The following is a 12,235-nucleotide window of genomic DNA, read 5'->3' on the forward strand; positions in this document are numbered from 1 at the left end:
CATAACAAGGCATATGAGGACACATATGAAGTGCTCTCCCGTAGTATATTTTTTATTTACTCACACTAATGTGTGGTTTGACAAATCTAACACACATTTCATGCGGTGAATATGCAGCTTACAAGTGAAAAACACAACACAATAGTTTAACTTTTGTTTAATTGTATTCAATTATTTAGAAAAGTAAATTGCTAACTTTATTTCAAAGTCGGCGTATACGCCGACTACATTTTTAAAATTGTTATAAATATATTTAATATAATATATTTAGTTGTTTTCGGTTTTAGCGATTATAAAGCATTTTCGAGGTTGCCTATAGTATGCCTGAGTAATTGATGAACTCATATCCAACTGTCAATGTATTGAGAACTGTGAATATAAACAAGCTAAACCTTCTACTAAGCTTCTACTATTGCGTTGCTAGCACCCGTAAATACAAAAGATCGCAGCTATGTGTTGAGAACCAAGAACGCTTTCCAGAAATACCCGATGTAGTAGCTTCAACGAGGCTATGAAACAGGTCATTCGTATTATTATTATAAATTATTTGTTATATTCGGGTAAAGCGATTATGATTTTTTTTAGTCTATCGTATCGCTGAAGTTATTGTTGAACTTATGTTCAACGTTTTATAAATTGAGAATAGAAATAAGCGTCAACTTTTTCCCAAATCTCTCAATTTACGACCTGTACTACGTCATTGAGTTGTATGTGAGAGCGTAACCTATTGCGTTGTTATCGCCCGTAAACTTTCCTTTGTTTATCGACAGGCGCATCTATTAATAGCCTCATATCATGAATGCCAAAACACCCGCGAAAAAGAACCACGTGACCAAATAGGACGCTAAACGCAAATACCATGCGACTACGACTTTAATTATGTAAGAACGCTCCGCAATTCCTCTGAAGCCGGGGCCTTGTGATTGCTTTTACGTAAAGAATTGACCTCTAACTGAAGTAAGCAAAGGAAACGCAGCACCTAATTGACCCATTCCTTCTATGTGCGAAGGCAGATTGAATTTTACTAATGTATGGTTTGCCTATTATAACACACATTATAATGCGGTAAATATGCGACTAAAAGTAAAAAACACTATAATTAAACTTTTGTTTTTAATTAAGTTATTTAGAAACCAAAATTCCAAACCTTATTTCAAAACAGCAAGACTACATTTTTTAGAGAATATTCTTGTTATATTTAAATGTTTTTTAACAGTTTCAGCGATAATGAATCATTTTTATGTTGTCTATCGTATCCCTGTAATAAATGTTGAACTCGTGGTCAACGTGTTATTAATTGAGACCTGTGAATATAAACAAGCGTAACCTTATACTAGTGCGTAATTCTCACCCGGACTCCCCTTTGTTTATCGCCAGCCTCAGATTTATGAATGAGATGAGCGAAAATACTACGTCACGCAGACGCAGCAGAAAGTGGACTATTTTAATCATTCATAAACAATCTCCTCCGCGACACGTGCAATACGATCATTGTTTTTTTTATTCTTTTCTATAAAACACCATTCGAAACTATTGCATTTAACACGATATTAATATAATGTGTCCATTTGTGAATAAACATAATTGGAGAACTCAAACCTCTTGCATAAATTATACAACTCTTTCTTCGCGCGTAGTGTAAGCGGGAATTGGGGTAATCATACCCAGGCCGTATCGACCTGAATTTTACATCAAGCACATTAGACGGTTGCTAAAGCGACCATCTAAAAAATGATTAACAGTCGTGCCAGACCCACTAGTTTCAGAGTCTACTAGCACATGAGTGACCTACCTACTTGTTTTAAGGTTCTAAGTACACTGAAGAGTTGGGCGACTTGCAATAGAAATTAAAATAATTAATATGAATGAGTTCTAGGCCTGACCAATTGACGTTTTAGAATGGCCCCTAAACATCAGATCTAATTATAATTTTTGCCTTATACGGAGCATCCCTGCTCACCTTGGAATGCCCTGTGTCTGTTTATTCTAACAACAACAGTGACACTAGCAGAGGTTGCAGCTCGGGTGAAACTGTCATTTTAATGAAAAATTATGGTCGTAGCAGACATGGGAAATGAACACAACGCCCATTTATATGTCCACCCATAGCAGGTGGTTCCTGCAAGTCTAAGTCTCTCACACCGCCACCCAATGAACTTACCATATAAGTTCATTTTACTTTAATAGTTTTAGAGACTAAGCTATGACCAACTTTGTTCATAAACAACTTTCATGCAGATACACAACAAAAATGAATACATAACTAACTACTTTAAGTACACAAATGAACTAAGTTTCAACTATCCATTTATACTACAAAAAAGGACATCATAGGCTATAATCATATTGTGACAATACTAGGCAGCATGCTCTAATAAGTACAGCTGTGTCACTGGCCTTACCTTTTCAGTTCCGTTAACTCTGACCATGCATGTCCGCACAAGACCATCTCTGCCGTTGATTACCTCCTGCACAATTCCCAAAGGCCAATGTCAACGGGAAGAGTTCTTGTCACACACAAGCACAATGCCATTCACAGCTAGATTTCGCCTGCTGTGTTGCCACTTTGATCTTACCTGTAAGGCTGGGAGGTACTCCTTAAGCCAGCGCCGATATTGCCCAAGTACTGGACTTGCCTCCACCACCGTCGGCAATAATTGTCGGTCTTGTCAAATACGCTTGGAGGGAAACACCTATTCGGTCGTAACAACAACAGTGTATTCGACGAGAGAGCTTGCGGGTCACGGTGATCATCACTTACCTGTGTAATTGGTCGGTCGTTCAATATCCTTTCAACCTCGGTAGCCAAAGTTGATAAGGCTTCATCGCAAAGAAGCTTTTCACGCACGACAGATTTCAATGCCTGTTTGAAGGATCGAACCAACCTTTCCCAAACTCCTCCCATATGACTTGCATATGGAGGATTGAACTGCCATGCAATACCTTTCTGGTTCAAATGCTTAGAGATATGACTCTGATTCCACTGCCGTATCGATTCACGCAGTTTCCTTTCACCTGCTGTCAGATTTGTGCCATTGTCACTAAAAATCTTCTCCGGTCTGCCTCGTCTACTCTCAAAACGCTGTAACGCACCAATGAAAGAGTCGGTATTCAGACTGTGCGTAATTTCAACGTATACCGCTCTAGAACATAAACAAGTAAACAGACAGCCGTACCTTTTCAGCTGCCTCCTGCCGGATTCGACGTACATTGGTCCAAAGAAGTCTACACCGACGTACGTAAACGGTGGTTTGTCCGGCTCAAGTCTTTCAACTGGAAGTTGACCCATTTGTTGTGATTCAGGACGTTGTTTCTGTCTCTTACAAATCATGCATTTGTTCAAAACAGACTTAATCGTCTTAAGACCTGGCAATACCCTATACTTTTGTCGCATCAACGACAAAATATGATGAGCACCCATGTGAGCGTTTGTTTCATGGTATGCCTTGATAAGGATCCGTGTCATCTAAGGGTGAAGAACCACACAATCCTCAATTGAACGTTTTGCATCACCCTTACAAAATTGAATAAAATAACTTAACTTAAGTCTATCGTCTGTTACTCTGCACTCTATATTAGTTTCAAAATTACAAAGAAATTTGCAATAGTCCAATGGGTTCCCTGAGAATGTTAATAATTCCGGTTTTTGGAAGGTTCATTTGGGCTGTAAGTTGTTGGTGAATTGTTTAAGTCCTGAAAGGTATTCCTCCACTTATATGTCACTGTTCACAGCTGTATGTGGCAACGTCGTCCTTGTGGCATCGACTTCACTGGATGCTGATTGTCCGGATTCGAATGAGGCTGAAGACGTCGAATCAACCTCTGCGTTGGCCAAACGATCTTCGAGATCCTGGATCTCTTTCTGTTGTCGTAGCTCGACTCTTTGGCGTTCGAGCTATAGGCGCCGGCGTTCCAACTCTTGGCGCCGTCTGGCTTGTTCGAGTTTAAGCTCGGCACGGCGTCTCCTGCAGCTACTCGTCTTGCTGCGCGAAGACCCTTTGTCTGAAGTGGCTTTATCCGCACTGGCTTCTTGGCGGTTTCCGGCAAACTCTACCTCCCCGTCTTCACTTATATCCATGTTGCAATATGTCTTTCACAGAATTATGCAATAACTTTAGGAAAAAACTGAGGTTACGCAGTAACTCTTCCTATGCGATAATTGTCAAGTTCCTTTCGCAGTAACTTTAAATTATTCAACATCTGTGCCACGGAGTACAGAGACACAACTCCTGGCGCGATCACCTTTTGGGGGCTAAGAGGACAACACAACGCACGCGTCTTGTATAATATAATTCTTCACTTTATTGATTGACGCCAACAGATGTTAAATGACGTACAGACGACGAAGTTGTTAATACGTTAAGACTCGAAGACGTTAAGACGGTTATCTGCAAATAACAAAGTTACCTAGACATAATACAACATTCAATCAGACGCATGCATTATATAAAATACATAATTTAACAAAGGTTGTATAGGTCAAGTTACAAACAATATCTCATGAATACATAATTGTACATTCATACAGATCACTCTTATACAATCAATCAATTAACATATAACATTATGCGTGGTTTTCCTGCCCTTACCCAAAAAATCTAATCTTATTAAGATATCAAAAATTTACTGATAAAATATTCGGAATACTATCGATAAGGAAAATTATTTCTCTCATAAAACTGACAATTATGAGATAACAAAATATTACTTACTGCATATTGCTATATGTAGTCCCCAAAAAATGATTAACAGTCGTGCCAGACCCACTAGTTTCAGAGTCTACTAGCACATGAGTGACCTACCTACTTGTTTCAAGGTTCTAAGTACACTGAAGAGTTGGGCGACTTGCAATAGAAATTAAAATAATTAATATGCATGAGTTCTAGGCCTGACCAATCGACGTTCAAGAATGGCCCCTAAACATCAGATCTAATTATAACTTTTGCCTTATATGGAGCATCCCTGCTCACCTTGCAATGCCCTGTGTCTGTTTATTCTTACAACAACAGTGACACTAGAAGAGGTTGCAGCTCGGGTGAAACTGTCATTTTAATTAAAAAGTATGGTCCTAGCAGACATGGGAAATGAACACAACGCCCATTTATATGTCCACCCATGGCAGGTGGTTCCTGCAAGCCTAAGTCTCTCACAGCATGCATCGTGTATTATGTAGATTTCTCAACATATACATACTTGTTTCATTTTTTTTAAAATATAAATTAACAATAGCCGATATATTTGGAATGTTCCGCGGTCATGCCTTATCGGAGGGATTAATCGTGACACGTGAAAGTCAAGACGGCCATGCCGACACAATTATTTTTCGCCTTTTTACACCATTTATTACAGTTGTTTAAGTTTAAAATGTTTTTGAATGCTTGTGTTCACGTCAAATTGTGTCGGCCATGCATTTTGTACATATATTTGTACTGCTTAAATATAATCCTTCGATCACTACTTAAGGACAGGTCTTAAAGGGGCATTTTCACGTTTTGGTAAATTGACAAAATTTAAAAAAGTTGTTTCAGATTCGCAAATGTTCATATTAGTTATGATATTTGTGAGGAAATAGTAATACTGAAGATTAACCGTGCTCTAAAATATCCATTATATGCATCTTTTGACGATCTGAAAACCTGAAAATTATAAAGCGTTTCAACGCGAAACGATTGAATAATTTGGAAAGTTCTGTTGTTGTCGTTATTTTTATTTTTGGAAACGACGAGGATTGCTTATATAAGTAAAAATGCATTCGCTCAATTCATGAGCACGGATGGTCGAGTGGTCTAAGCGGGAAGCTATTTACTCCAGGACTCCAGGGGCCAGTGGTTCGAGCCGAGTTGAGGATTACTTTTTTCCTTTTTTAATTGTATTCTTGTTTTTGTACTGGAGATTTTCAGATCCAATGTTTAAATGTATCATTATAAAGCATTTAATGACAAGCTTCAATACTTGTCAAAATCTGTGAAAAGGCCCCTTTAACATCATTGAAAGCTAGAAACATTGAAAACTCATTTAAGTATGTTATCGGACTGAAGTATCGACACGTTTGCCAAATAAATTAAAGTGATATTATGCGCATTTAACAGTATATGCTATGTTTATAGGTGTCTATCGCAACCGTTGTTTATATGTGATGTTTTCACTTTATATACACTTATATTTGTCAATTCAGCATCAACCTACTAAAACAATATCCCGGGAATAGAAAAATAATGCATTTGAATATCAACCGTACTTTCGTTTTGACAACTGACGACAGAAATGATTCGATGTACGATGTGAATCTAAATTTATTTTTAAGTGCAGATTCGTTCATACGATTCAAAGACACAATTTTGTTTTACGGATCATTTCGGCTTCGATGACTCGGACAGTCATATAAATTATCGAATATAATATATATTTTTTTAAACAACTGGTAGCAAGATGAGTTGTAGATAATTGGTCAGTTACCACATTTTAAATAACTCTTTTGACATGTTAATTCTTTTCAGCTCAATTCAACAGTGGAAAATGCGCATAGTATCACTTTAAAGGGGCCTTTTTCACAGTTTTTGGCATGTTTTAAAGTTTGTCATTAATGTTTATATTGATAAATGTAAACATTGGATCCAGTAAAAAAGTATAGAATAAGATTAACAAAAAAGTAACCCTCAGCAGGGCTCGAACCACTGACCGCTGGAGTCCTGAAGTAAAAAGTCTAACTTTTGATACCTTCCTGATACAATGACCGATGTATTTTATACTTTATATAAGCAATCCTCGTAGTTTCACAAAATATAACGACAACAACAGAACTCTCCAAATTATTTATTCGTTTCGCGTTGCTACGCTTTATAATTTTCAGATTTTTAAATCGTCAAAAGATGCATATACTCGCTATTTTAGACCATGGTAAATGTTTAGTATTACTGTTATATAATAACTAAAACGAAAAATTGCGAATTTGAAACAACTTTTTTCAATTTTGTCAATTTTTTCAGCATGTCCTCAGGGGAAAAGAGGGGATCACAATAACACATCGAAAATACTAGGTCGGTGCCGAATAAAGCGAAGTTTATTTTGCGAGGCTTAGGAAATCTGAACCACGAGCCTTGGCGAGTGGTTCAGATTTTCGGGCCGTTCAAAAATAAACTTCGTTTTATTCGGCAACGACCTAGTATTCGATTTATCCCATCAATTTTCTTAGTCGTAAATTAATTCTTTAAAAATAGAATAGGAAAATAGAAATTCACGGAAAATCCCAAAGTTATTTTAAGCAAATCTTGTTTTATTATTTTATTCGTGCCGAGCCTATTATATTACGAACAGATCAGGAACTAACCTATTTTTCTGTTTATCATACCTCTACGTCCCCGATTTTAAAGAAATAATGAGAAAAAAAAAACACACTCAAAAACTGCATATTTAGCGGGAAAGAATATTACTTTTGTCGTTTGACGTATTGATAATGACGTCCTAAGTACGCGCACTTAATAATGTAAATAATGTTTTTTTTTGCTATTTGTGTTGCATTTTGTGTAAATAATATATTACATCTTGGAATCAAATTGTTTGTTTTGTTGAATCTGATTCGATTTTACTAAAAATGATTACTTCATAGTTGATTTAGAGTAACATGACCATCCTCCGCCGCGCGTGACAGCTATATGTCAGCATTGCCGAATAAAGAAAAATATATTCCACAGTAGTTTATTTCGACAATGCACGTCTGATGATGGGATAAATCGCATTTCATATGCGATGCACGTGTGAATAACCACGTACATCTGAGTTACTGCTAGTTAATGTTCGTTCGTCAGTGGATCATAATTTATGGTATTTATTAGCATCTGGACAATAAGGAAACAATCTAGCCCTCATAATGACGCTTTATCATTTTACGATCAGTTAATGATTGTCAGCTATCCGCAGTATAACATAACAATGATGTGAAAACAACATGTTTACGAAGTGAAAACAACAACAGGTATAATATCGATAAACGGTTTTTATTTGGAAAAAAAGACATACAAATCCAACAGAATGTTCGGTTAACGATAATTATGTAAATGACGGTATATGACACCATTCGCCTGCGAAACTAACGGTCTTGAGAGGCTAAATCTTGACTTTTAAAAGGTCGAGGTGGCGTAATAGATATGAGTCGCGTTCTGGGAAAAATGGGCGTAATGCATGTTCGTTAAGTGGCATACCAGGTTAGTTTCTGCAGGACGCATTAGCATCAGTGACTACTGCAGTCCGCATTAGCCAATCAGTGACGACTGCAGTCCGCATTAGCCAATCAGTGACGACTGCAGTCCGCATTAGCCAATCAGTGACGACTGCAGTCCGCATTAGCCAATCAGTGACGACTGCAGTCCGCATTAGCCAATCAGTGACGACTGCAGTCCGCATTAGCCAATCAGTGACGACTGCAGTCCGCATTAGCCAATCAGTGACGACTGCAGTCCGCATTAGCCAATCAGTGACAACTGCAGTCCGCATTAGCCAATCAGTGACGACTGCAGTCCGCATTAGCCAATCAGTGACGACTGCAGTCCGCATTAGCCAATCAGTGACGACTGCAGTCCGCATTAGCCAATCATTGACGACGCTTTCCGCATTTGCCAATCAGTGACGACTGCAGTCCGCATTAGCCAATCATTGACGACGCTTTCCGCTTTTATTTAACTTTTCGTTTAAAGGAAGTCTCTTACTTTTACTAGACCTGCGAAAACCCTCAGGCCGCCTGACAGATACTCGGCAAGCATTGTGCTTGACAGAGCCGTCACGCGCCTGAGGATGGGAACCACCCTATTACCCGGTGGCGCAGGAAAGTATGTCCTCGGTATAGACCCCGCATGTCCTAGGTGCCAGGAACCTCTCACTGCGCCCCACATGCTGCTACACTGTCCTAACCATAAGGCGCAGAGGGACCACCTTGAAGCTGCATTGCACTCCCATGGACTAGTTTTTAACCTTACCAACGTGCTAGACCCCAAGGGAGCAGCTAGGGGCCCGGTCTTCTCTGCCCTCGCCAAATACTTACTAGATTGTCAAATAACTGACAAAATCTAGGTCATTGGGGGAGGGAGAGCAGCCAACACCCACCTAATTATACAGTCTTGTGACTGTTTTCTTTTAAAAATGTGTAATCTCTGCACAAAGCTGATGTAATCAAATAATTGTGTTGGATTTGTGTCACTTTTACACAACCTTTATTTTAGTTTTTAATGGGTTCATTGTTCTACCCCGCCCTTTCTAAATCAGGCCAATGGCATTGACCTGGTCTTCTTTATTTTAATACATTTTTTATGAGAGCATGACGTTAGTCCACCATTTACATTTTTCAGTTTTTTAATATAATTATATTTTATGGCATTTCTTACTACAAGAAAGGACGAGGCTGTCCAGTAACCTGGGATTGTTGGCTGCATTGCACCCCCTCCCTTCCTCTTTGACACCCCACCCTTTCCCCTTCAAACTCGAAGAACCATGTCGGACTGGAGTGCACGGTGCAGGGCCTTATACCATTATAAACACCTATTTAACCCTATCTAGGACAAAGTATTGTCGACCTTGCTGAAAGTACTAATCTTGTACCTTGGAGCACATTAAGGATTATTATAACTGCTATCTTGTGTAGCAATTTCCTTATTTTTGTGAAAACTGCTATTTTATATAGCAAATTGCCTTAATTTTATTATAATTGCATTAACTCATGTTAAAATTGCTACTTTTATAGCAAATATCCTAATTTTTTATATTAAATTGCTATTTTATATAGCAACTTGCCTCGGTTTTACTGTCTAATTGTCATTTTGGATACCATATAAGGTACTTTAGTATTATTTCCTACAATGTTATCATCAGTATACTAATAATATTGGATAGATTAGAGCTTTTTGGGTTTATCTTAACGTATCTAGGTAATATTTGGTCTTTTTACCATTTTACATTTTACCATTATCAATTTTCCTTCAATAGTATACAAACTATTTCTCATTTACCGTGCACTCCCTCTGGTCCAGGGGAAACAACCATTGTAGACTTCATCATCACAATTACCTCCCTTAGTACAACTGAGTGACACCACCCCTGCTGGCTCTTCTTTTCCCCCACCCACATCGGCCTACACTTCCATAAAATCTCTCCTTCTTTCAACCCTCCAGGGTGGCAACATGTATTTTAAATATATAAATGCATATAGTCCTGTACATATTGTAAATAATGTACAAATTTAGCTGTCTTTGTCTTATTTTTAACTGTAAAGTACATTGTCTTACCCTTAATTTTTATGTGGCCCTATGAAGGTGACCGTTTGGAGACACGTAAGTTATTGCCCTTAACATATAAGGGTTTATTACTAAACCCACTTTTAAATTTTGTTTTAATGCCACTCTGGGGGGATCTCTCTTTTCCATAGCCCAATCCTCCTTAAGTTCCATACAGACAGGGTCTTATGTTGGAGCATTACGGCTATATTCCCTGTCTGCAAGTGTTCAACATTGAGCCACATACATAAACTTGTACTCATTAATTTTTTAACAACTCAATACTCAATTGCAATATTAATATATAATTGAGAGTTACACACTCTATGTGATATCATATATTGTCTTTTTTTTCCCCTTTCCTTCTCATATAATTGCATTTGCACATGCAACTTCACTCTACATTTGAGAGCTGTTAAATCAGGCTCTGGCATCCCTATTAATAAATGTTCTTAGATATAAACATATCTCTCTTATGATTAGATCTTGTTGTTTGGCGCTTAGTTTAAACTTTAAACATACACATAAAAATGGTACTTGACTATGCATGTAAACATATTGTGGCAATGTTCAACCACTTTGTGATCTGGAAAACCCTCAAATATTATTATATTGTTACACAAACATATTACACATCTGTGTATTCCTTTTTTCTATAATTAATATATTAAAATAGTCCTATTTGGATTCAAATTTTTAAACCACAGATCACAAAGTCTAAAGACTCCAACAAACCAATTGCAGTATATACTGAACAGTGGGTCTGGTAATGATGCTGCCACATACAACAGTATGTGTGTTTTCACCATCTTTACTTATAAAAATTGGGCTATTCTCTCTCTCTCTCCTCCTTAAAAAACATGAATGATATAAATTAATAATAAGTACAGTAACGTAACAAAAACATAGTAATCTAATACTAAAAAACAACTCCAACTTCTTTTGGATTAACTCATTCTTGTTCTTTCATTTATATTTTTGCATATAAACCATTATTGTTTACTTTTTCTTAAAAGTACAAAGTCAGCCGTGGGAAAATCTATTTTAAAACGGATTGACCTACTGGCAATCCTTAATAAGAAATTTCGGCCAATCAGCGCCATCGTTATATAAGCGCATCAACCAATTAAAACGCCGCTTTTTAACCGCGTTAGGCCTATTCACTGTATAGCACTGCGTCTTTTTAACGCTTCATATAAAGGTTATATATTTTTAAACCAATAGATTTTTATTAAGGCACCGCACCAACACTGCAAAGTTTTATATTTATACCAATGGTACAGCCCAGTAAAATCGGGCTGTCCATTTTATGGCCGTTTTCGGCTTTTTATGCAGAGTTCTATGTTAAGCAGTGTGCTCGGGCAATGGTTTTTAACCGAAGTCCCGAGGGTAAATAACCCCATTAGTCAGTCAGGAAGTCTCTTCATAGCGAGCATTTAGTTTAGGCGGAAATCGTCGTCACTGATGATCCTGTGCGGACTGCGCAGGCTTTTATAAGAGACTTACGCTCAGTTTTCCTAGAACGAGGCTCATTAGATGATTAGCCAGCTAAAAAATAGCCAGGTTCGATCCCCATGCCGTACCAGGTTCTATCCGCATGCTGTACCAGGTTCGATCCGCATGCTGTTGGCGTTGTCAAGACCTTCTTGTTCGAAACCAGGTTCTGGTGTGACATAGAAAAGAAACTTAACAATCAACATAAGACGCTAAATGCAATCTAGCTAAACTAAATTGGTTTAAACAAAATCTTTATCTTTGTTTAATTCTGGTTCGATGCGTAAATATGACATCATTATCTTCTGAACACTCGATAGTGTATGATAGAAAAAAACGCAACAATATGAGCTCTGTTGTTGTATAAACACTTACTCTGTTTACCATGTCTGGCGTATTTATACAAAGATGTAAATGCATAATTAACTAGTGACCAAAAGTCGACGGCGTTCGCCTTTCAAGTTTGGCGTTGATGACATCCC

This window comes from Dreissena polymorpha, chromosome 5 (genome assembly GCF_020536995.1).
Source record: "Dreissena polymorpha isolate Duluth1 chromosome 5, UMN_Dpol_1.0, whole genome shotgun sequence".
Lineage (NCBI taxonomy): Eukaryota > Metazoa > Mollusca > Bivalvia > Myida > Dreissenidae > Dreissena > Dreissena polymorpha.